The sequence below is a fragment of the Stegostoma tigrinum genome, chromosome 23 (assembly GCF_030684315.1).
Source record: "Stegostoma tigrinum isolate sSteTig4 chromosome 23, sSteTig4.hap1, whole genome shotgun sequence".
Taxonomy (NCBI): Eukaryota; Metazoa; Chordata; class Chondrichthyes; order Orectolobiformes; family Stegostomatidae; genus Stegostoma; species Stegostoma tigrinum.
This window is the reverse complement of record NC_081376.1, coordinates 4,418,522-4,445,368: the sequence shown is the minus strand read 5'-3', so window position 1 is coordinate 4,445,368 and position 26,847 is coordinate 4,418,522. Positions and strand designations below refer to the sequence as shown.

Sequence of the window (26,847 nt, the reverse complement as noted above, 5' to 3'; positions counted from 1 at the left end):
TCCAATTGGTTGGCATGGGTGGGCGGACGACCTGGCGATTAAGGGTGGAGCTCTCCGTATAATCCAATTGAAGTGGTGTTTTATTGTCCAGGCAATGAAGTTATTGAGGGTTAAATCCCTATATTTTTTCCCATTTATTCATGAGATGTCTTGAGGAAAGGCCACCGGACCCGAAAGGTTGACTCTGATTTTTTTTTTACTCTTCACAGACGTTGCCAGACTTTCCTGAGTTTTTCCAGCAGCTTCTGTTTTTATTCCTGACTTACAGCACCGCAGTTCTCTCGGTTTTCGTGGGATATCCGTTCCTGGTTGCCCTTCAGAAGGTGGTGGTGAGCTGCTTTCTTGAACCGTTGCAGTCCATTTGGTTCAGATAGACGTAGACATTACTGATAGGGAGGGAGTTCCACGATTTTGACCCAACGATATTAAAGGATCAATAATGTATTTCCAAGTCTGGGTGGTGAGTGGTTTGGAAGGGAACTTGCAGATGGTGGTACCCTTGCTGTCCTATATGCTAATTGTCGCGTGTTGACAATGTGACCATCCATGATTTTTGTGGAAGAGCCATATCTGAGCTCAAAATATTAATTCAGTATCAGTACAAGATGGAGCTGGAGGGACAAAGCAGGCCAGGCAGCATCAGAGGAGCAGCAAAGTCGACGTTTTGGGTCAGGAACCTTCTTCAGAACTCCTGTGCTTTTCTGGTCCCCTGATGCTGCCTGAGCTGTTGTGTTCTTCCACTCCTCACTATTGACTCTGACTCCAACATCTGCAGTTCTTGCTATCTCTGCTGTTGATACTGTTTATCTCCTGGCAGATGCTGTGAGAAATGCTGAGTATTTCCCAGCAGTTTCTTTCACTTGTTCACTCCGGTCCCCACAATTGGTGTTTATTTATTAGTCCCTCGCTTGTTTCTTCTTGTCAAGTGTCCTGGAAGACGTTGCACAAGCCCACCTCCGTTTAGGTATTTCAGCCTTGTTGGCATCTTGACAGAAGGAAAAAGTGTCCACTGAAAAGGTTTCCAAACTTGTAATTAAAATTGATCTAAAAGTAGACAAGGAAAGGCATATATTTGTACTAGAAACAAAAAATCCTGGAATTACTTGGGTCCAGAGACATCTCTGGAGAGAAATGGAATTATGACTTCAATTCAAAGGCCTTTAATCAAAATTCAGATTTCCAGCATTCTCTTCATTTTGCTTTTAATTTACATTGTATAGTACCTATCTTGACCTCTTACTATCCCAAAGCCCAGTCATAATGAATGAAGTTTTTAAACTATAGTGACCACTGGTACTGTTGGAACCATAGCACATCATGTTGTCAATTCCCTCCAGTGCCTTTCCACAAGGCTTTTGTTTTTTATCTTTTTGATGCTAGTTTACTTGCTCATAATCTTCCATTCTTATCTCTTCTGGCTAGAACATCACCTGCAAAGGCCTCTTACTGCTCCCGCACCATTATCGTCACTGTACTCAAAGGTTTATCCTTGGATCCTTTCAATATCTCAACTATATACTCCTTTGGTGACCTAATCTGTTAATTTTCACATATGCATAGATGAAATGCGGCTCAATCTTGCCACCATCTCTTGATTCCGCCACAGTTGCTAAATGATCAGACTACTTAACTACCAAATGAACAACATTTCCCACAATTAAAGACTGGGACATCTAAAGCCGTTGATTTGTATCCACATTCAAAAAATTTGTTTCTGAGTGACCCACTCCATTTCTGTCCCTGATAACAGTCAGAAACTGTTTCTGTGTTTCTGAAGAAGGGTCCAGATCCGATACATCAGCTTTCGTGCTCCTCTGATGCTGCCTGGCCTGCTGTGTTCATCCAGCTCTACACCTTGTTATCTCAGAGACTAAACTAGATTGTTTGTAACCAAAGCAACATATTTGAAACTGAAATGAGCTGGAAACACATAATCATCCCATCACTAAGACTGTATTTTCATCTCTGTAGTATTAACAGACTTTCCTTCTGTCCCAGACATCACTGCTGTCATCTCCACCATCTGCTGCCAAAACCCACATTCTTAACATTGTCAGCTCTAGCCTGGACTATTCCAACAGCCTGCTGGATTGCTTCACACATTCTACCCTTCCTGGACTCAAGGTTATTCAAAACTGTTGTGTTTATGTTTTTATACGCACCAAGCCACCTATTGTACTTGTTATCAATCCATCTATCATACTTGTACTCACTGACATACCTGGGCTCCCAATCACACAATGTCTTGTTTCTTTAATTCCTTTTTTCAAATCCCACTGTGGCCTTTCCTGTCTCCTACATTCTCAAAACCCTCTAGACATCTGCACACATCTAGATCTGATCTCTTGAGCATCTCCAGTTTTAATCGCTGCATCATTTTACTGCCTAACCTTCAACTACCTAACCCATTAACTCTACCTTTGGACCTCATTTTTTTCCCTCAAGATAAATATTAAAGCTTACTTTTTAAATCAATTTTTGGCCATCTGCCCTAGTGTCACCTTATGTGATTTCAGGATTTCCTTTTTCCTCATTAGTGCTACAATGAAATATCTTGGAACCAATATTGACGCTAATTTCTCTTATTCTTGAATTCTGCATGTAGTATATTTAAAGCAGAATGGAACTTGTACAGCAGAAGATGGTGGCGTATATGCAGGGTTTCTCAGCTTACAGGGAACATTGCTTGGGATGCTTTATTAAGTTAATGATGGAATAGAAATAGAAATGGTTGTCCCTGACATGCAGCAGCCAATTTATATCCAGTAAAATCACCTAAAGTAACAATGAGATAAATGACCAAATTGTCTACTTTAGTAATCAAGAGTCATCAACCTGAAACATTAACTACATCTCTACTACCAAAGATGCCAGACCTGCTCAGCATTTTCTGTTTTAATTTCGGCTTCCACTACCTGCAGTATTTTGGGTTTGCTTTATTGATGTTGCTTAAGGGTTACCTGACTGCCTTTCTAAGAGATTTGGAGAATGCACCTGTTTGTTTTTCTTTAAAGTGCCACTGGATCTTTTGAGCCAACCTGAGAGGATTTTGATTTCAATCCTCATCTGAAAAACTACACCTCCAACTATTGTACTGCCTATGAACATAACTGAATTGTAAGCCTGATTAGCAAAGCTCAAGAACATAAGTTTGTAATTTTGAGTTCCCTCTAAGAAATCCTCAGATTCTGTCCTTCATCTGCGCTGATGTGGCTCATCTCTTTTGGAAACCTAAGTGGGGAATTAATAATTTGCACTAGCTTCCCATGGCATAGAACCTTGCTGCTCTATCTATCAAGGTCCTCATGATAACCAACCTAGAGCCCATCCCACCTTGTCTGCCATTTAACGATGCTTTTCTGTGAATGTGGCCTTAGAACGGGGTCATGCCCAATATTAATAAGGTCAACTAGTGAGAGCCATATAATAAACAGCCAATAGTCAAGCAACAAAGGGCAGACAGTGTCGACAATACAGTAAGAATCTGAATTCTCAGGATCTGGAGTATGGAAAGAAACAGTCTTTGCACCCTGTACCATCATAACAGCTGTAGGGAAATTCACAACTTTCCTTGCATCAGCTGCCCAGACAGAACCTGTTGTGTTCCTGGTGAATTCCTTTAAGATTTTCCTGTGCCTTTAGAGGGTTAAAGCCTAGGCAATGGAAATTTGAAAATGCTATTGTGAGTCACATTGTAAAGTTCTTTACAGTAGCAAATGCAGAGGAAATGAGGGAGGAAGAAGGCTGAGTGGCAGAGAGCACAAGCAAGTGATCAGAAATGGTTTTGTCTTTAATTGAGATGATGGTGTTACATTCTTTTCTACATGAATGTACCAATCACTCTTGGTGAAATAACAATGTGCATCCCCTTTCATGACAAGACTGCATATGAATAGTTTCCACATGGTGACTAAGTATTGGTGACAGTTGACCTCTACAGACTGAACACAAGTCATGAAACTAATGAACTAATTCGGTGATTGCTATCAGTTTGACTCACAGTCCTCACTTGGAAATATATCATTGTTCTGTCAGTGTGGATGGGGCAAGATCCTGGAACTCCCACCCAGATGGCATTGTGGATCTACCTACACCAAATAGGCTGCAGCAGTTCAGGAAAGTAGCATACCACCACCTTAACAACAACCAGAATGAGCAATACATCCTGTCCCAGCCAGTGACGTCCACATTCCACAAACTTATTTTTAAAATAAAAACACCCTCTTAAGGGTACATGTACATCAAGTCAGAATGTTTGGGATAGAAATAGCATAATCAATCTCCAAGAACATGGACTCACCCACAATCCAGAGGATTTGACCCTAAAGTAGACTAAGAATTAGCTAGCTTTGCTCAAAAGCCTGCCTCTTGTTGGGTAGTACACAACATTTGGACAGTGATTAGAGGAATTTCTGCCAGTGCAGTGCTGAACATTCAGCTTCGCTAAACCTCGGTGTATGACCAGTTTCAGTAACTTGTAAGTGTGATTTCCCAGTTTATTGTCAGTTATGGAGTTACACAGTGTGAAAACAGACCCTTCAGTCTGACTTATCCATGCTGACCTGATGTCCTAAATAGATTTAGTCTTGTTTGCCAGTATTTGGCACATATTCCTCTAAACCCTTCCTATTCAGCCCCCCATCCACATGCTTTTCAAATGTTGTGATTGCATCTGCCTCCACCTGGCAGCTATTTTCATACACACACCACACTCTCTGCGAAAAAGTTGCCCCTTAGCTCTCTTTTAAACCTTTCACCCCTCATCTTAAACCTATAACCTCCAATTTTGGGCTCCCTTACCCTGGGGAAAAGACCTTGTTTATTCATCCTATCCATGCCCCTCATGATTTTATAAACCTCAATAAGTTCGCCCCTCGGGCTGTGACGCTCCAGGAGAATAAAAACAGCCTATTCAGCCTCTCCCTATAACTCAAACCCTCCAAAACTGGCAACATCCTTGTAAATTTTTTCTGAACACTTTCAAGTTTAGAGACATCTTTCCTATAGCAGGGAGATCAGAATTGAATGTCCTGTACAGCCTAATTCCACCTGATCTAAGCTTGCTAACCAGTCTACCAGGTGGAACCTTGTTGAAGACATTGCTGAAGCCCATAAGAGACAACAGTGATTGAATTCTCATATTTTCACATATCTGCCCTACATATTCATGCAGCAGTGAGTGATAATGGGAACTGCAGATGCTGGAGAATCCAAGATAACAAAGTGTGGAGCTGGATGAACACAGCAGGCCAAGCAGCATCTCAGGAGCACAAAAGCTGACGTTTCAGGCCTAGACCCTTCATCAGAGAGGCCTCTGATGAAGGGTCTAGGCCTGAAACGTCAGCTTTTGTGCTCCTGAGATGCTGCTTGGCCTGCTGTGTTCATCCAGCCTCACACTTTGTTATCTCATAATCATGCAGCAATATGTGATGCTAGTACTTACTGGCAATCTTTAGTCTATTTGGTGCTTTTTTTAGATTTTTTTGGCTTTAGAAATGACCAACCAGGGTAATATATCTGTAGCTTCACCTTTTCCACTAAATCATTTCTTATAAGACAAAAGGCTACACCACTTCATTTGCCCACTCTACCTTTTCTGGACACGCCCCTATTTCTGAATGTTACAATCAATTCTGTCCCATTGATTTACCATGTTTCTATTTTTCACATTTTTTCTATGTTCTTCACAACCTATCTTGTTCCTATTTATTTTAACTGTTACCTGACTTATTGTGCACTTTCATCTACAAAGTTCCTAAGTTATTTATGAAGACATCACCCCCACCAAATCTTGCATGCCATTCCTTTCTCTGAGAAGGCAGTTGTGCACTTGGTCACTGACAGTTCTCCAATAGCTATTCCCCATGTCTGCCTTTGCCTTGGGTTGAACTGGTGCCTTGTCTTCCTTGTCAGTGACCTTGGGCATTTCTTCCATGATCAGCTGTAGGAGAATTGGCAGTGATATACTCACCAGCAAGGGCTCCTAATTCTAACCTATCTAAAATACCCAGCGAGGTCTCAGTGTCTTGTGTTGGTGGAGGGTGTAGGAGGCAACTGAGCTGGTGCTTTCTCTAATGGATCCTTGGTTTCTCACTCGAAGTTGGCAGGGGAGATGTCTTGCAAAAAGGGTCATGAAAGGATAATGGCAATGGTAATTAAAATAAAGAAAATCCTAAGTGTGTACAAATAATTTGGGAAAGATTAGGCCCCTTAAATAATTTGTATGTGTGTTAGTATTCACTGGTGAGAGAGACAGTGTGGGTGTAGAAATTAGGGAGAAGAAATGTGGTAGGCTAAAAAACATTAGTATAGCAGAGACAATGTTCTGAGTGGTCTGGCAGGCTGAAAAATTAGGTAAATATCCAGAGATAATGGGAACTGCAGATGCTGGAGAATCCGAGATAACAAAGCATGGAGCTGGATGAACACAGCAGGCCAAGCAGCATCTTAGGAGCACAAAAGCTGACGTTTCAGGTCAGGTATATATCCAGGTCTGGTTGAAATATATCGAGGCTATTGAGTGTGGCAAGGGAAGAAATAGCAGGGATGCTTGCAAAATTTTCAATTTCTCCTTGACCACAGGAGAAGTGCCAGAGGACTGGAAGACCACCAATGTGGTATCATTATTCATGAAGGCAGCAAGGGATAAACCTGGAAACAACAGGCCAATCAGTCTAACTTCAGTGGGAAATCTATTGGCAGCAATTCTGAAGGACACAATAATTTGCACTTGGAGAAGTGGGATTATCAAGAACCGTCAACAGTTTTCTTAAGTGGAGGCCATATCTGAGCAATTTGAATTTTTCAAAGAAGTGACTAGGTGTGTAGTTGAGGGTAGTACATTTGACTTGGACTTCAGCAAGGCTTTTGATGAAGTCCAGCATGGGAGACAGATAACAAAGCTATTGCCCATGTGAGCCAAGGAAATTTGACTAATTGGATCCAGAATTGACTTATTGACAGAAAACAGTGGGTGATGATCAGGGGTGTTTTTGTTACTGTGAGTGTGTTCAGTGGAGTTCTGCAGGGATCACTGTTGGGGCCCTTGATGTCTGTGAATAATATAAATGATTTAGACTTGAATGTCAGATCATTAAGTTCATGGATGATATAAAATTGGTGAGGTGGTAAATAGTGACGATAACCTTAGATTACATGAAAACATAGATGGGCTCGTCAAATGGGCTGATAAATGGCAAATGGATTTCAATGTGGATACATAAGGCACGATGCTTGGACAGGACAAACAAGGCAAACATGATGAATGATAGGACCCTGGGAAGCACAAGGATCAGAGAGACCTTAGTGTGCATGTCTACCAGTCACTTAAGGCAGTGGAACAGTTAGATAAAGCTGTTAAGAAGGTATATGGATACTTGCTATTATTAGTCAAGTAATAAAGTTTAAGAACAGGGAGATGATGCTGGATTTAAAAAGTTGGTTGGGCCGCAACTAGAATATTGTGTGCAGTTTTGGAATCCACATTTAGAAGGGATGTGAGAGGGTGCAGAGGAGATTTACCAGGATGTTGCCTGGGCTGGAGAGTTTTAGTTATGAAGACACTTTGGATAGACATGAGTTGTTTTAATTGGAGTAGAGGAGACTGGGAGGAGTCATGATTGAGATCTATAAAATTATGAGGGGCATGGGTAGGATAGACAGGAAGGAACTTTTCCCCTTGGTGTTGGGATCAATGACCAGAGGGCTCTGATTTAATGTAAGAGGTAGGATGTTTAGAGAGGATGTGAGGTACAATCTTTTTAATAAGAAAGTGATGGGAAGTTTGAGTTCACTGAGGATGGTAAAGGCAGAGACCCTCATAACATTTAAGAAGTATACAGATGTATACTTATGGTGCCAAGAAATAAAAGGCGATTAGCCAAGTGCTGAAAATGGGATTAGAATAGTTAGGTGGTTGTTATTGACTAGCACAGACTCGGACTGAAGTGCATTTTTCTGTGCTGCAGATCTCTAATTCTATGACTTTAGGCTGGACTCTGGTATCAGAGGGGGACATACAGAGAAGCGAGCAGCCAGCTGACTTTGCCAGGTACCCACTTTGACTTTCATGTCGGGAATCGTCACAGTTTACTTTCTACAAACATATGGGAGAATAGGAAGCTACATATTAATGAAACAGGATAAGGTAATACTGAGATGTTAATTAATGCAAATAGGTTCACTTGCTCATCAATAAGCATCTTGTCTTGCCATTCAAAACTTGGTTGGAAAATGAGTTAGTGATAATGGGAACTGCAGATGCTGGAGAATCCAAGATAACAAAGTGTGGAGCTGGATGAACACAGCAGGCCAAGCAGCATCTGTGCTCCTGAGATGCTGCTTGGCCTGCTGTGTTCATCCAGCTCCACACTTGGTTATCTTGGAAAATGAGTTATTTTGCTGTCAACATAGAGAAGCACCTTGTAGTCTTTCCCATGCAATTTTCCAAACTTTCTCGCCAATGCCCACTGATAGATTCCAGCCACTGTCATTATATTCACCGATGCTGTCCAACCTTTGAATATTTCCAGAACTTACTGTTTTTTAAAACAATTTGAGCAAATAAAACAGGACTATTATTGTTTCTTTTTTAATGAGATTGATTGTTGATGACAAAACCATCGTTTATTGTCTGTCTCTAACTGCTCCTGAACTAAGTGGTTTGTTGGGCCATTTCAGAAGGCTGCTAAGAGTCATCATCCTTTATGTGGCTCTGAAGTAGCAGACCAGACCACACGATCAATCATTGACACTGTCATGAGGCCAGCTTTCAATACCAGGTTGATAAATCAAATTTAAGTTCTAACAACTGCTGTGGTGGAGTTTAAATCCATCGACATAACCGCAGCCCACCATCTCTCTGAGAGAAATAGAGCTAATAATATGATTTATATTATGCGTGAGTAAAATAGGAAATATGGTGTGGAAGGTACAAGTTGTTGCATCTGAAGCATTATAACTGCACCTAATACTGGTAAAATGGTAATAATCTATATATCATTACAATTTCTGTGTGGGACAGAAAATCTAACCTGTTGCTGCAATTTTGCTTATGCTTTTTTGTCAACATTTTATCATTGAATTTGTCTCCTGGTTCCATCGTGCTCCTTGCAAGACCATATGATGCATACCATTGGCACTGAATGAAAAGTCACACTGGATTGGGCAAAATCCGTGTAGTCTGATTGATAGTATCTATTAAATTGTTTGTGGCATTTTCTGTATCACCTGTAGTTGCCTGTAAACAAATGTGGAGAAGTATTTTCACAGGGTCTGATTCAACAAAGAACCAATGTAAACAAATAAATTAAAAGACCGTCTGAAATTAGAGTAATGAGAGCGATGGTGGCATTGGGTAATGTACAACAATGTAGTTGATTCTTAACTGTTCTGGCAAGCTACTCAGTTCAAGGTCATTTAGACATATGCCACAAATGGTGGCCTTGTCAACAACACACATTAAATAGGAGCAGGAGTAGACTGTTCAGTTCTTAGAGCCTGCTTATGATATCAGAATCCCTACAGTGTGGGAGCAGGTCACCTGGCCCATTGAGTTCACACTGACCCTGTGAAGAGCATCCCATACTGACCCACCCTAGACACTGTGGGCAATTTAGCATAGCCAATCCACTTAACCTGCACATCTTTGGACTATGGGAGGAAACCGGAGCACCTGAACATAATCCAAACGGACACAGGAAAAATGTGCAAACTCCACACAAACAGTCACCCGAGGCTGGAATTGAACCTGGATGCCTGGTGCCATGAGTCGGCAGTGCTAACCAATGAGCCACTCTGCCATTCAATATGATCGTGTCTGATTATCTAACTCAGTACCCTGTTCCTGCTTTCTCCCCATACCTTTTGATCCCTTTAACCCTAAGAATTATGTCTGCCTCCTTGAAAGCCTTCAATCTTTTGACCTCAACTGCTTTCTGTGGCAGAGAATTCCACTGGCTGACTACTGTTTGGGTGAGGAAATTTCTCATCTCAGTCCTAAATGGCCTACTCTATATTCTTAGATTGTAACTCCTAGTTCTGGATTCCACGGTTAACAGAGGAAACTCTACTGTATTTACTTTGTCTAATCATGTTAGAATTTAGTAGGTTTGTATTTCTCATTCTTCTGAACTCTGAATATAGTCCTGACCAATCCAATGTCTCGACATATGTCGGCATGCCATCCTAAGTATCACTTTGGTAAACCTTCATTGCTCTCCCTCCACAGATAGACGTCCCTCTTCAGAAAAGGGGACTGAAATATCACACCTGCATATTGTGTGCCATCACCAAAGCCCTATACAATTGCAACAAGACATCCCTGCTCCTGTACTCTGGCCTTCATTGCTGGAGGATATGTACATTTTGCTTTCTTGACCACGTGCTGTATTTGCATACTTGCATTCAATGACTGGTGTACAAGGTCACCCAAGTTGTTGTACATGCCACCCCCACCCCTCTAAACGTCATTGCCATTCAGATAAAAATCTGCCTTCCTGTTTTGGCTACCAAAGTTTGTAACTTCACATTTATCTACATAATACTTCATTCACCAAGCATTCGCCCACTCACTCAACTTGTCCAAATCATACTGAAAGGTCTCTGCATCCTCCTCACAGCTCACCTTCCCACCCAGCTTTGTGTCGTCTCAAACATGAAGATGTTACATTAATTCCATTACTAGATTGTGAATAGCTGGGATCCAAGTACTGATCCCTACAGTACCCCATGAGTTACTGCCAGCCACTCAGAAAAAGACCTGTTTATTCCTACAGTTTATTTACTGTCATAAACAGTATCTTTGTCCATGTGAGTACACTACCCCAATCCCATGTGCTTTAATTTTGCATGCTAGTTTCTTATGTAGACCCTTATCAGAAACCTTCTGAAAGTTCAAGTAAATCACATTCGCTGCCCCGCCATCAACTCTGAGTAAGATCTTCAAAAAATTCTAATAGATTTGTCAAGCATGATTTCCCTTTCATATATACATGCTAACTCTCTCCAATCCTGTCACAGTTTTCCAAGTACCCTGCTATTACATTTTTTTAGAATGAACTCTAGCATTTTGGCTACTACTGATATCGGGCTAACTGGCCCATGATTCCCTATTTTCCCTCTGCCTCCATTTTTAGCTCCTTTTTTAGGCTTACATTAGCTATCCTCTAATCCATAGGAACTGTTCTAGAGAATCCCATGAAAGAATAAAGAAAAACCAAAGAACAGTGATAGTGGTCAGCATTGTCAATAGGTGCCATCCTTGGCAGGAATCAGGTTAAATTAAGCAGAAGCCCCTTGAAACAGGACAGACTATCCTTGCAACCCCTGGGGAACTTTCTTCAATTTAGCAGCCTTCAAAAAGCTCATTCACCTACATATTCTTTCATTCCAATAAAAATCCTGAGTATTAGTTGTCTTCGAGCCTCCTTTTTGTCTCTTCAATCTTGATAATGAATACAAATGGATTGAGATTGTTCTGAGGATGGCTAAAAATATATATTTATGAATTTCTAGTTCCTGCTAGATATGTACTTCTTACAAGCATTCAAAACTGTGCCCAAAGCTACACTAATGTGGTGATTTTTTTAATTGAATGTAAATATTTCCAATTGCGTTTTTCAGAGACACAAATTAGTTACTGGTTCAAGCTTAACCAATGGAGGAAAACCAAAGCATGAAAATCTGGACATGTGAAGGTTAAATTTTAAAAATAACTTATTTAAGACCGGCTCTTTAAGCTTAGCGTATGCAAAAGTCATTCTTTCCACATTTTTTTGAGGTTATAACCTACCTCAAATAAGTAGTAACTCTTTTCTATGCACAGTAATGTATAAATATATATACGATTGTAATTGAGCATTAAAAATCCAGTTTAGTTTGTTTATACCTTTGTCAGCATCTGTAAAAAGGATGTTTCCAAAAGATCATGAGAACATTGCACATTTCTTGAATTTGATGTGAAATAAACACCTTAGGGAACGATCAGCTAGAGTAACAAAGAAGGAAATCCTGTTACAGGCACTGAATATTAACGTGCCATTTAGGAAACAGACCTAGTAATATTGCTAATTTTGCTTCCAACATGAATTTTTATGACTACAAGATCTATTTTGTTGGGAAGAATCGCATAATGGCAGTAACTGCTTTCACTCTTTTGTTGACTGAAAGACTAGCTGTTTAGAATTCTGTGAAGAGAAATCAGAGATAATGTTTTGGGTCCAGTTCTGAGGAAGGGTCACTAAACCCGAAACATTAACTCTAATTTCACTCCACAGATGCTGCTAGACCTGCTGAGCTTTTCCTGCAATTCTTGTTTTTGTTCCTGATTTACAGTATCCACGGTTCTTTCGGTTTTTAGCCTTAGAATTCTAATTGGCTTTATGTGGTATTGATTGTTGATGTCCAGTCATTAATTGGGAAAAAAGGATTCCAACATAATAAAATCACAAGCAACATAAAATTTATCCATTTTATGAAAATCATGAAATGGCTTTCTATGAAAACTGGGTGCAACATGTAATTTGTAATTCATTACTAAATAAATTTTTTTAATAAATTAGAATTCTGGCTTCATTTTTCTGTGAAATGTAATTTTTCACGTTGCTTTTGACAAGCCCATTGACCAGTCAAGAAAAGGATCAATATTTCTTGAAGAGCTAATAATTTTGTCGGATCAAAGTGATTGCCTCTCTAAATATGAAAATCCAATCCTGGATACTCTGCACAATTCTCAGAAGGCAGCTGCTAGACAGACAGCGCGTGGAAAAAAAATGCTGTTACGGCCTTATCTTAGATCTGACACCATCAAAACTGTGCTAACTTGTTCTCTAATGGAGGTACCCTGAAGACATACATAGCCTATTCCCACAATGTGAAGAAAAAGCTGAAATGGCGAAACACATCATTCAGAACTATAGTATTTCAAACAACACAGATACTTTTAAACATACTTCGGGTAAATAGATAGGGAACTGTATATGCCCCAACCCTAATTATATTGACTCCAGGTATTGTCACCTCCAACAAATCCCTGAATTGAGGAAGTGGACAATTTGTGCTAAGTATTGTCATTTTTAATTGTAATGGAGTTGCTTTTTCTCCACTCTTGTGAATGTTATCCTTTTTATTCAACATTAACACATTAATTTTCTTCTAAAGAATTTAGATTAGATCAAATTATTACACTTACCTGAGTGCTAGAGTACAGGAGTGCAGTGAAAAGCATATAGTGTCATCACTGTTCGGTGCCGTCTTGGAAGACAATAGTTAGAATTAAAAACCAAAATTAAAGAAAGGGAAAAGAAAATGTCCAGATCACACATGCTGGCTCCACTGTGAATCTTGAGCCTGGCTCACCAGCACCACCTATGCCGGATGCATCAATGCCATGATGCTGCCACCAATTGCCACTGCCTTGAATCCTGCACCTCACCACCGCATCGGACCCACTGACATCAAAAGTGCCACTCTCCAGTGCCATCCCTTGCCACTGGGCCCACCTCGCCAACATCATCTTGGAATCAATTGAAATATTATAGACCACAACCTTCTTAAACGAATGCAAGAGCATAACCCTTTGAACCAGCGTTGACTTCAGAGCCGCTGTCGATGCCAATGCTGCTACCAATGTATCGTGTCATGCTGTGGACCCTCCAATGTCAAAGTCGCCACGCCCTGGTGTTATCCTTTGCCACTAGGCCTGTACTCGCCAGGTGGCAGCTGCTGTGGGTGCCTGTGCAATCCTAGGTGAAGGGTAAGAGAGAACTGTAGATAAAAGAAGAGAGGAAAGGGAAAAAGATAAAGAGAAGCAGAAGAAAGCAATGGATGAGCAGGAGCCTGAAAGCAGCTATTCAGCCATTGCCATCTTCAGCTTTCAGCATTTATATTACTAGTGAAAACAATACAAAATAATTTGCCAATGCTTGGCACTTTCAATTAGTCAGGCTTTACTTTTGCCTATTTAATCTCCCAAATACTTGCACTTAAGTTATTAGAAGTGTGAGTCAGATATGGAAGTCCCTTCCATAGGTTATTGGGTATTGACTGAACAGGCATAGTGCATCTCCTTAACCCATCAGCTTGAAATATTATGAAACCACTATGAAAAGGAAATTAGAGTTGTGTGGGTAGATTCAATGTCTAAACAAGTGCAGGAAAAGAAAGAAAGGGTGAAAAATGATTGTGTTAGGAAAGTAGAGAGTAAAGGTAAAGAGAAAAGTGACAGTGGGAGCGTTTTTCCGCGGATGGTGATGGCTAGCACGAGGGGACATAGCTTTAAATTGAGGGGTGATAGATATAGGACAGATGTCAGAGGTAGGTTCTTTGCTCAGTAGTAAGGGTGTGGAATGCCCTACCTGCAACAGTAGTAGACTTGCCAACTTTAAGGGCATTTAAATGGTCATTGGATAGACATATGGATGATAATGGAATAGTGTAGGTTAGATGGGCTTCAGATTGGTTTCACACGTCGGCGTGACATCGAAGGCCAAAGGGCCTGTACTGCTCTGTAATGTTCTATGTTCTAAAAGTTATAATGTTTAATGATTTCCAGCATCACTTAAACAAGGTGAAACTAGACTTTTTGCATTTGGAGTTCAGCAGTTCATTTTCAATGGCAGGAAGAATGACCAATTATAATTAAAACTTATCATATTTTTAGAAGGTACTTCGATTTGAAATGACATTTTTTATATTTTGTGGTAACTTTATAGATACTGTTCAAGTAAAGGAACTTTACGCCTCTCAGTGCTTTTGAAAGGTAAGCTAGACGACAATATGCTGATTTACAAAACTAGTATCCCAATATCACTTATCAATGAAACTGAACATCTCTGACAACAACCTTTTGATTTCTGCATTTAATTATGTTTCTTCTTGCCTAAGTTGGTTGACATTTGTACTAAAATAATAGCAATTATTAGCAATCTCTCTGTTAGTATGATAGCAGTTTCTGGACTAGTTTCTGGAATTAGCTTGTATTATCTGCTTTCCTGAAATTCTGTCCTCATGTCAGAAAGTTGCTTCACATTACCTTATTAATAATAATTCTTATTTCCCAGAATTATATTTCATATTCATTTTGACACAATGCAATCAGTCATTTTATCTCCTATTTTGTTTTTCTAAAAGGTTAACTATATATTATTGATTTTGCTTCTAAATGAAATTTTGTGCACAGTTCATGAACATTTATATTTTTCTTTAACCTTTCATCAGTAGAATAATCTTTATTCAGTTGTATGCTTACATAGATTGCATGGCTAGGAACAATGTACCATTTCATAAGTGTAAAGCAGCATCAATTACCATTGTAAATTATTCTGTACAATTTGGTCAATGAGTTACTGTAATTGCATTAGAAACTCTCTTGTTGTACAGTACGATTATAATGTTACAATCTGCGGTCCATCTCAAGGCACTTCATTGGAACAGACAGATCCAATATGCTGAATCTGCCATTTTGCTTAAAGTGCTTGAAGACAGCATATTTTGGGGTTAGTAATCTATCTTGTATTTGTAGATATGCACTGGAAATAGTGGGGATTATCCACTACAAACTCTTCATCACCCCAATTACTGAATGCCGCAGACAACATGTATTTTAATTAAAATGATTTTTATAATTCATATATCACAAATGTATTCAGTACAAAAACAGGTAGTTAAAATATTTATTCGCAACTTAAACCTCACTAATCCTTACGATTAATCCTTGAAGCTAAAATAAAATCATAATGGTTTCCTTAGGATTTCTAGTATTTTTGAATGATCTATTGAATTATTGTCATACATATTTTACAATAAGAAATATAACAAAATATAGTGAAAAGCTTTCATATGTCACCACAATCTAGCACTATTTTGATAGTTTAAGAATAAAGAAAAAAATGAAAAGAAATGGATTAAACAGAAGACCATCTGTGTTGAGTTCTGCGCTGGTGCTCAGAATAACTGAAGTTACTCATCTTCAGTCGCCATCTTTTGTAACAGGGCTGATTCACCTTCACCACTGTCTCTCTGCTACCTGCACAAGACCCACGGCTGACAGAGCCGTGTCTCTTGCTGCTAGGCCCTCCTCCGTCGAAATTACTATGATGCCCTTTCACCGCTGCCAATGCCAGACCCAATCGACTATATGGTTGCAGATCTTCAGGTGCCATCTTTTGCTGCTGAGCCTAGCTTGCCAACATTGCCTCAGGCCTTGGTCTCCCCACCTCACTGGGCTCACTGTCCTCTCCATGCAGGGCTCATTCATCCCTCTGTGCTGGGCCTGCTGTCCCTCTGCGCTGTGCTCGCTGTCCCCATGCTGGCTCACTCCCATCTTCCATAAATACGTGCAGGGATAACTTTCTGTCATGACGCCCTCCGAAATCTCAACAGCAGTAAGTAAAGTAAAAAGTAGGTAAAAGAGACGAAAAATAAAAACAGGAGAAAAAAGTGGACAGTGTGAGTCCCGAGCTGAAGAGCCTAACTCTGCAACATCTTGGCCAGCTAATAAAATTGTTTGTTTTAATTTGTCAATTTTTTAACTTAATTTGTCAAAATATTTCAACTCCATGGAGGTCCATCTTGTTGCTGTAACAATCCTGTAGTTTGAAGTGAAGATGTAGCAGAAGGTTAGGAAATATATTTGTTTGGTTGGCTGGCTGATTGCACTTCAATCAAAGGCTTTTTAACACCAGCAAATAACTCAGATGAAATCCTAAGCACCTTCCCACAATTTGGGAATCAATCTTAATTATTTCCATCATCTGAGTGCATGGGCAGCAGTAGCAGTCAAATAAGCTGTTTAATTGTTTGTATCTGCTATTAGAATTTCATTAGACCCTATACTGTGCTTAATGGCTGCAGCAATCACAGCTCACATCTGCTTGTATAATGTTCCATCCAAAAATGACCAAAACACAAGCAAATGCAGTGCACTAGACTAACTGCAGTTTTACAAGCAAATATAAAATTATCACACATTTTTAGTGTGTAAAATAGAATGAAGCCCAGGTATCTGTCACTAGAGACCCATGTTAATTAGTTATTTGTCTCTAGACCAATCACCATGGAAACTAGTGTATTTAAAACAGACTTATTCTTGCCCATGCCACATAAAAAAAACAGAGTCTTATTTATCTTTTGTAAAATCAACTTGTATCTTAAAACTGGAACTTAAAATTATCTCGTTCTTCACTGCTTTTAGCAATCAATTTTTGCTTCACTGTATTGATGAGTTATAGAATGCAAGTATGTAATGAAACAGAGATAATAAACTTTCATGCTTCACACTGCTGCTTGCGAAAAGAAGACTCTAACTTGTAACTGCTATTTCATTCATTTACCAAAGCTAGAAATTAGATTTTTTTTGTTAGTTAACTTTGCTTAATATTTCTTTCCCAGCTCTGCTTCACTTTCATGTGGCCAAGCCATTTGTGCTTGGACCTATTGAGGGCTCAAATGCCTTCTTCCACACCCATGTATATTATCTGTGGTAGAGGGAGACCCGTACCAGCTCTCCCTTGTCAACATATTGCAGGGGCTATTTTCTGAAGAAGGGTCTAGGCCTGTAACATCAGCCTTCCTGCTCCTCTGATGCTGCTTGACCTGCTGTGTTCATCCAGCTCTACACCTTGTTATCTCTTAACCAACATTTCTCAGCTAGTTTGAGTTCTGGCAGAAGGCCACTGTACCCGAAATGTTAACTCCTGTTTTTCTCTCCACAGAAGTTGCCAGACCTGCCAACTTTCTCCAGCAGTTTCTGTCTTTGTAGCATACTGCCCTCCCACCACCACCCCAGACTGATGTGAGTTTTGCCTCCTGCAAGTTATTTAATCTAACATAGCAATGTTTATGTTATCCCTCAACCGAAGAAACTAGATTTGTATAAGGTAGTATTGAAATAGCTAACAAAATGATGTACACTGACATTACATTCTCAAGTACATCATTGCTTGGATTATTTTCAAGCTATTTGGTTGCAGCACAAGAGCATGCTTCTAGTAGCATGTCATGTTTCACATGTTCCAAGTCACTGTGAAAGATGCAGTCTTTATACTGTAGATTACATGCCATGATAGTGATGACACTATTAGCATGTCTTTTTAAAGATATACTGATATAGCGTACTGAAAGCAGAGCTAACAAAACTAAAGTGACAAATTAAGGGGTGGATCAATAGAGATGTAGATGTTTGAGAAGATATTTCAGAATACGCAAGGTAGTTATATTTCAACAGAATAGAAAACCTACAAGGAGAGAATCTGTCGTCTATTGATAACTAAGAAAAGTTAAAGACAGTATTAAAATTAAAGAAAGAATATATAATTACGCAAAGACAGTAGCAGATCAGAAGATCGAATAATTTTTTAATAAAAACAGCAATGATTGACCAAACGCTTAACAAGGAGAAAAGAATAGGATATGAGAAAGAGCTAACTAAGAACAAAAACAGTAAATGTTTTGATGGATATTTAAAAGGAACAGAGCTAACAAAGCAAATGTTGCTTTTGTAGAGATTAATCATAGAAAATAAGAAAATGCACATGAACTGAACAGGTATTTTGTATCTGTATTTACCGTACAGAATGCACTAACATCCCAGAGATAACTGTAACTCAGGAAATGGAAGGAAGGACGGAATCTCAAGGCTACCTAAGTTGCTTTGGGTGTGTGCTGACAATTCTCCAGGTCCAGATGAACTTCATTCTAGGTTCTTTGAAAGAAGTGGCTAATGAGAAATCTGATGTGTTGATTTTAATTTTCCAAAATTCCCTAGATTCAGGGAAGGTTCCATTAAAATGGAAACTAATGAATAAAATGCTTTTATTCAAAAAGGAACTGACTGAAACAGAATAAAGGGAACTACAGGCCAGTTAGGTTAACATTTGTCAGAGGGTAGATGTTAGAAACTATTATTAATGAGGTTACCACAAAGCATTTAAAAACGTTGAAGGAAGGTAATCAGGCAATTCAGCATGGTTTTCTGATAGGGAAATCATATTTAACTAATATCTTGAAGTCCTTTGAAGAAGTAAGGTGCTGTGGATAAAGAGAAACTGGTGAATGTACTATTCATCAGATTTTCAGATGGTAGTTGATAAACTTAAAGGCATTAATTTTCCTTGGTCTTCATGTGTCCGTATAATAATTTTTCTTCCGTTTTGGCCTATGCAGTGTTTCTCACAGTCCTTGCATGGTATTTTGTATATTACCCCAGTTTTGCTGGTTTTGGGTATGGGATCCTTTATGTTCATCAGTAGCTGTTGTAGGATGGTTGTCGGTTTCAGAGTAGCCCACAAACACCAGCTTCTGATGAAGCTGTCCCAGTCCCTCAGCCCACACAACAGGCTTTGTTACCACACAGCCTGCCATTACACATCCCCTGTTGTTAGTGACTAACAGCCCCCATTAATAACTACTCACCCTCCCAGCATGATCATTAGCAACTCCTTTGTCTGTCCAACTGTCTTTCTCTCTCTTTGGGCTCTATTCTATTGTTTACTCCCTATCCTGCCCACATCCCCATTTTCTGCATATAAGCTGACGTTTTCCCAGCCACCATCAGTTCTGAGGAAGGGTCACTGGACCAGAAATGTTAACTCTGTTTTCTCCTTCACAGATGCTGCCAGACCTGCTGAGCTTTTCCAGTAACTTTGTTTTTGTTCCAAGGTGTCTTCATTCCGCAACAGCCACCAAAACCTTACCATTAAATGTATAAGTTCTGCCCTGATTTATCCTAGCAAAATGTAATTTTGGATGTAATTATCTAAACTCCACCTGCCGCTCCTTGGTCCATTGGCCCATTTGATTAAGGTCCTGTTGTACTCTGACATAAGCTTCTTCGCTATCTACTACACTATCAATTTTGGAGTCATCTGCAAGTTTACTAACTGTACATCCTGTGTTCACATCCAAATCATTTATATAAGTGACAAAAAGCAGTGGACCCAGCACCGAACCCTGCAGCACACCACAGTCACAGGCCTCCAGTCCAAAAAACAACTGCCCACCACCACCCTCTTTCTCCCACCTTCTAGCCAATTTTGTATTCAAATGGCTAGTTCTCCCTATATTCCATGTGATCTAACCATGTTAGCCAGTCTCCCATGTGGAACCATGTTGAATCCCTTACTGAAGTCCATATAGACAATGTTTGCCAATCTGCCTTCATCAATCCTCTTCCTCACTTCAAAAAAACTCAACCAAGTGGGGCAGCACGGTGGTGCAAAGGATGGCACTGTTCCCTCACAGCACCAGAGTCCCCGGTTTTGATTCCAGCCTCGTATGGCTCTGTGGAGTTTGCACATTTTTTCTGTGTCTGAGTGGGCACAGGGTACCCCACGCTCCTTTCTCAGTCCAAAGACGTACAGGTTAAGTAAATTGGCCACAGAGAATTGCCCATATTGCCTAGGCTAGGTGAGTTAGCCATGGAAAATACAGGGTTAAAGGGATAAGGGAAGACGGTGGTCTGAGTGGGATGCTCTTTGGAGGAGTGTGTGGACTTGATGGGCTGAGAGGCCTACTCCCCACAATAGGGATTCTGTGATTTTATGTAAAGTTAGTGAGACATAATTTCCTTACCCCCCATTTCTTAAGTAGTGGCACCATGTTAGCCAGCCTCCAGTCTTCTAGCGCCTCACCCGTGGCTATCGAATATACAGATATCTCAGCAATGGGCCCAGCAATCACTTTCCTAGCTTCCCACAAAGTTCTAGGGTATACCTGATCGGTCCTGGGGATTTACCCACAGTTATGTTTTTTAAGACGTCCATCACCACCTCTGTAATATGGTCGCTTTTCAAGATATTGCTGTTTATTTCCCCAAGTGCTCTAGCTTCTAAATCCTTCTTCACAGTAAACACTGATGCAAAATACTCGTGTAGTATCTCCCTTATCCCACATATAGGCAGACTTTGCTGATCTTTAAGGAGCCCAATTCTCTCCCCACTTTCTGTTTTTGTCCTTAATGTATTTGTAGAAACCCCTTGGACTTTCCTTAACTCTATTTGCCAAGGCTATGTCATGTTCCTTTCTTACTGTCTTGATTTGCCTATTAACTATACCCTTACTGCTCTTATACTCCCCTTAGGGATTCGCTTGATCCCTGCTGTCTAGACCTGATGTATGCTTCCTTCTTTTTGTTGACCAGAGCCTCAATTTCTCTCGTCATCCAGCATTCCCTACATCTACCAGCTTTGCACTTATCCGAATACAGTCCCTAGATGCTCATTATCTCATTTTTGAAAGCTTCCCACTTTCCAGCCATCCCTTTACCTGTGAATATCTGTCCCCCCCACTCACCCTGCCGTCAACTTTTGAAAGTTCTTACCTAGTACCGTCAAAATTGGCCTCCTTAAATTTGGCAGTCTAACTTTTAGATCATGTCTATTCTATAAGTAGTTTAAAGATTATGCTCCCCCACTGACACCTCAATCATTTGCCCTGCCTTATTTCCCAAGAGTAGGTCACGTTTTGCCCCTTCTCTAGTGGGTACATCCACATTCTGAATTGAAAAAAATTCTTGTCCACACTTAACGAATTCCTCTCCATCCGACCCCTCAACACTATGGCAGTCCCAATCTATGTTTGGAAAATTAAAATTCCCCACCCTATTATCTGATTGTATTGTGTATAGTACTTAAGGAAGGATGTAATTGTGTTGGAAATAGTTCAGAGAAGGTCTACGAGGAATGAGTAGATTGTCTCAATGAGGAAAGACTGGACAGGCTATGCTCCGATCAACTGGAGTTTAAAAGAGTAAGAGGTGATTTAATTGCAACATACAAGATCCTAAGATATCTTGACAATGTGAACGTGGAAAGGATAGTTCCACTTTTGGAGATACTAGTAGCCACTGTTTAAAATAGGGGTCTTCCATTTAACACAGAGATGAGGCAAAATACTTTACAGAGGGCTGTGAATCTTCGGAACACCCATCCTTGAAAGCCAAGTCTTTGAATATTTTTAAGGCCAAGATAGATGGATTCTTGTTAAACAAAATGATGAAAGGTTATCAGGGCACACAAGGATGTGGAACACTCACGCACAATCTTACTAAATTGTGGAGAAGGCTCAAGAACAAAGTGGACTATTCTCCCCCTAATTTGTATGTTTGTAGAAACTAATGACTCCAAGGGATTGGAGAAATATGGGAAAATGGTGTTGAGGACGATGATCAGCCACATTGCAGTTAAATAGCAGAGCAGGCTCAAAGGGCTGAATGGCCTACTCTTGCTTCCGTGATCCTGTGAATGATGTGTGATGTCTCTCAGCTAGTATGGAGTGTACTATTAAGAGACATGCTCATGATATAAACACTGAGTTGTAAACAAGTGACCTGAGGGTGTAAAAGCCTCATATTTCCATCTCAAATGGAGCCGCTTGAAGCATGATGTGCTGGTGAAAGCATGCTGCTGTCTATGACCAAATAGCTAAGTATTAACCCAGACTGATGTGCTTTTGTTTGTAATATATGTATATGCCAGAAGCTGTAATAAATGTCTGTTGAATCTTTCAATGTTCGTTCTTATATTATGGGAGCTAACATAATTATTGCCTCTTCGGTTAAAAATACCCTACTGGAGCCAAAGGCCACATCACACTGGCAGATCAAATGATAGTGCTCATTACAATTAGATTTTATTATTATGTGCAATCAAGTACAGATGTACAGGAGTACAGTGAAAAGTGTTAATGTCATGACACACGGCACCATCTTAGGTACAAAGTCATAAAAGAAACAAAAAAGTTAAGCATTATCTTCATTGAATAAGTAGAAAAATAAAGAAATAAGGTAATAGTTAACATTTAATATGATAGAAAAATAAAGGAATAAAGTTTAATGCTCAACAGCCTTTGATGAGTCCTCTGCTTATCTCACTCTTTGGGAGACCTCAGTTGCCTGTTCCCGACACCATAGAAACCAGGGACCTCCCTCACTGCTCGTTCTTCCCACATTGGGATATGATGCCATCAACGCTGCTGCGAAAGCTGCTGCCTCCTCGATCTCCTCCTGCTGTGTCCGGAACATGCTCGGGCAGGACCCGCTCTCTGCCGAGGCTTGGAAATTGTGTTTAAAACCAAGCAAATCACTGCAGGTCCCCACAGTGAAAACAATGAAACTTAAACTGAAGTGAACTATTTTGTAGCCCATTTCAGAAGATGAAACAAGTTAAAGCAGTTATGCTTCAGTAGGAGAATTGGAATGGGTACCAAACATAACTAAAACTCCCACCTCCGACGCCCCCCCACATCCTGGGCACCACCCCAAGGCCTCCTACCCTCCCTCGACTTCTTCATCTCCAACTGCCGTCGAGACATTACTAGCTCCACCCCCGCCTCCTTGACCTGTCCACCTCCACTCCACCTATCTGCTTCTTTATGCATCTTCCATCCGCCTCCCCCTCTCTTTCTTTTTATTTCAGAACCCCCTTCCCCTCCCCTATTCCTGAAGAAAGGTCCAGACCCGAAACGTCAGCTTTCCTGCTCCTCTGATGCTGCTTGGCCTGCTGTGTTCATCCAGCTTCACACCGTGTTATCACAGTCTTGATAGGCCTGTGTTGTAACAATAAATAAAATTATGACATATTATATATTGACCCTTAAATAAATCTTATTTTTATTTTTTGTTATATATACAGGAAACTGGTATATTTTAGGCTAAATCTGTGCATTGTCAGCACAGGGTATTATAGTTGTGCTCACTGGAACCATTTCAGATGGCTTGAGTAGGTTCAGTGCCACCATTCCTTCCTTTTAGTATTAACCTGAATTATTTCCACAGTTGGTATCAATAATTTAGACAAATACAAATAAGAAGGATTGGTGATAGTGAATTGAGTTCAGTTACTGAATCCAAGTGGGAAGTATTTATCAGAAGGTAGTCCCTATCCTGGTAAGTGGTATAGGTTTATTACATAGTATGTAATAGCCACATTATATCTGAAAGAAATAATAGGCTATTGTGCAGCATTAGGCTCAATGAAAGAGTGGGTCTGCGTTCCTGTTAGCTAAGTGGATATTAGCAAGATCCTTGGGCAAGATGGGCAACTGGCACTGCAACACACTGATTAATAATTCCTCGGAATAGTTCTTAACATCCTGATGGGCAGATCTTGTGATAACAGTTGACCCTTTTAGGTACCAAGTACAATAGAAATAACTGTACTCACCACTGCTGGATTTGCCCTAAATGCAGTTTGCCTTTCTCTTTTGTGTTTTCCTGCCAGATTCCACCTGCTGAGATCTCTTAGAAATTCCAGTAAACTTCCTCCTTCCTTTCAAAGCTATTACAAACATATCGGGTTAAATATCATTTAAGTTATTGGGATGCCAGTGTCTGTTATGTGGAAAAATTGAAAGGATTTTCTTTAGCATTGATGAGCCACAAAATTTCAGTAATCTGTTACAAATTTCATCTCTGGTTTTGTTAATGGTCCTATAGTCCACATATTGATGGATACAATATTTATGTAAAAATATTTGATGTCTGTTTGTTTATTTTGTTTATGAAAGGCATGACCTATGTTCTTGCTGCCTTTGATCAATTGCAATGCTTTATAATTTCACTGTGATTGATAAAGTATATATTTATACAACGCATTATCATGTTGCTCAGAAATGTCCCAAAGAAACTTAAACACATCAAATATTTTGCACACACTAAGATTCTGAGAAAAATATTAGTGTGGATAGTTATCGTCTTCATTCAGATAGTACTATGGGATTTTTAATGTTTAGCTTCAGGTGGGTTTGATTAGAACAATGTGACAATGTTTTGTTACTGGAATAGAATATCAATGTGCTCAGGCCAGGCTGAGGGGTTTAATCCTATTGCTTCCTGATTCGAAGGTATGATTATAATTAAATGATTCAACCTGGCACCTCATCAGTATTGAACTATGCATATCACCTTTGTGAACTGCATTTCCACAATGCAGCATGCAACTATTGTGATCAATGTATGCATCACTGATCACCTACAAAGAATGCAATTAATGTTACTTATTGCTCGTCATTCTAATACAGTAGACAACTACTCACAATGCACACTCAACCATTTCATCAGTTACCTTTATTCATTTCCCATCTAAGAATGAGAACCTTACATTGGAACTCAAAGGCAAAACTGCATGCGGAACCATGGGAAGTCAGTGAGTAACCCAAGTTTATTTTTGACAAAAGAATAAGCTAACAGAGGCAAGGGTCTGATGAAAGATCCCCCATTTGATGTATTTTCTTTGTATGATATTTTACCACCTCTTACTACTGTTTTAAGAGCTGGTATTCTTTGGTTCTTATTGACACAGCCTCATATGTATCATTTTAAACAACTGAGTGACAATTTCTAATGTGTAGTTCAACTGGATTAACAGCTATTTTTAGAAGAGATGATCATAATTCAAGACTGAACATAACTGGAATATTTTTGCCTGACAGTATATGCTTTGTCTCTCACCATCTGCAAGAAGGAGCTACCAGGAAACAATTGGCCAAAGTATTTGGACATGCCTCATCATGGCAAAACGTTACCAGGGACAAAGGAAACAACTCTAGAACGTCGTTAAAATCTTCCCAAGAAAATGCAACGTCCCCACTGACTTGTGAGAATCTGTACCCCAAAACTGCCCAAACTGGAGAAGAAGCATCCACTGTATGCCCAGTTTTTTTAAGTATCTTTGAGCAGCGCAGTTCTAGATCAAATAAAAACAGTGAGAGTAGCGTCACAAACCTGAGCATCCCAGCAACATACTTCTTCAAACGCCATCTATCCTCCTTCAATAGGATGCACAGATCCAACATTGGACTATTCAGCCACCTCAGCATCCACAACACTGGATTGGTAGAAAGTTATCTTTAATCTCGAGGGGCTATCTAAGGAAGGAACGTTTTGTAGTAGTTCTGAAAATCTCAACCCCCGGCGGGGTCTCTCGATTCAGCAATCGGTCAATGAGCACTCGCAATCGCTCTGGCTGTTTAAGACTTTACTCTTTATTTCTTTATACGGCTGGGTACAGATCATCCGGAAACACAGAAGTTGAGCATTTCCGTACTCTTCGGAGGAACTGCACACACAACTTAATACAAAGACACTTTTAATCTTTTCTTAAAGCAGGTACATGGCGTGATAGTATAGTGTATTCAAACAATTACCAATCAATACATGATATTGCTTCAATGACAGTTACTTAATCCAATAATATTAACTGCTAAACAACTTATGTCACAAAGCTTAGGTTACTTTTTAGCTCGCCACATAGTGCTGCAACATTTGCACCCAAAGGTCAGTTAGAACGGTTAGTACTGCATTATCTTATCCTCTGTATTCGAAAGGACGCATTGTCTGCTAATCTTTCTTTGCAACAGTCTGAGGGTTAGTTATTTATGCAGCTCTAGCGGAATTTACAGTTCCCAGGCTAGAAGCCATTTTTGTTGTGCTAACTAGCATCGAGAAGCCATCTTGTTGCTGTCTAAGTTATCAAGGGCATTTGTCAGGCAGTTGCTCCTAGCTGCAATTAGTCACGCAGACGCAGGTCATGAGCCTCCATATCCTAGCCTAGGCTATATCCAAGTTTCAGACTCTCAATTTCTCATAACAAAACAATCCTATTGAAGACAAAGAATTCTAGAAGTACTCAGCAAGCTTTTGCCATATCTGTGGAGAGCGCTATAGAGTAAATACTTGAGACGTTAATTATCGTGCACTTCATTCAATCTGTTTGACTGTACTCACTGCTCACAGTATTGTCTCCTCTACACTGGGGCGACAAAACGCAGTCTTGGTGGCCACTCTGCACAACATCTACATTCTGTCCATAAAAATGATCCTGAGCTTCCAGTTGCCCAACACTTCTTTCTCAG

The 26,847-nt window shown here is 39.9% G+C and overlaps 1 long non-coding RNA gene across 1 annotated transcript; it reads left to right on the top strand.

Moving 5' to 3' along the window:
* The first annotated feature begins 54 nt into the window (after window positions 1–54).
* Window positions 55–25,935, top strand: LOC125462303 (uncharacterized). The gene is made up of 6 exons (XR_007249638.2): window positions 55–329; window positions 7,968–8,050; window positions 14,712–14,758; window positions 15,379–15,494; window positions 17,712–17,791; window positions 25,426–25,935. It is a non-coding gene; the product is annotated as an uncharacterized LOC125462303 (long non-coding RNA).
* Window positions 25,936–26,847: the final 912 nt, after the last annotated feature.